The sequence below is a fragment of the Penaeus monodon genome, chromosome 19 (assembly GCF_015228065.2).
Source record: "Penaeus monodon isolate SGIC_2016 chromosome 19, NSTDA_Pmon_1, whole genome shotgun sequence".
Lineage (NCBI taxonomy): Eukaryota > Metazoa > Arthropoda > Malacostraca > Decapoda > Penaeidae > Penaeus > Penaeus monodon.
In genome coordinates, this window is record NC_051404.1 from 1,863,946 (window position 1) to 1,864,204 (window position 259).

At 30.9% G+C, this 259-nt stretch overlaps 1 protein-coding gene across 1 annotated transcript in view; it reads right to left on the reverse strand.

Annotated features, from left to right (window-relative positions):
• Positions 1 to 259, reverse strand: part of LOC119585508 (vegetative cell wall protein gp1-like) — an 8,554-nt gene that overhangs the window by 2,668 nt on the left and 5,627 nt on the right. The gene's annotated exons all lie outside the window — the stretch shown is intronic.

Genomic DNA, 259 nt, shown 5'->3' on the forward strand with positions numbered 1-259 from the left:
GGTTTCATATTTCCGTAAAAGCGTCAAAAATGAAAGCATTTAAATTTTAAGTTATTGTTTTTTTAACATAATAAATTTTAGCTATTTTTATCTTTGTTTCACCATTTAAAACAGACGTTTTAATTTGGGAAAAGATAGGGGAAAACAATTCAAGGAATAGTAGGGGTGGTGGGTCCCAAATTTCTTGTAAAAGGGGTTTTGTGAAAATCTATAATCGTTTTTTATATGAAAGTTTGCAAAAGGACACGTGTCCCCGAGG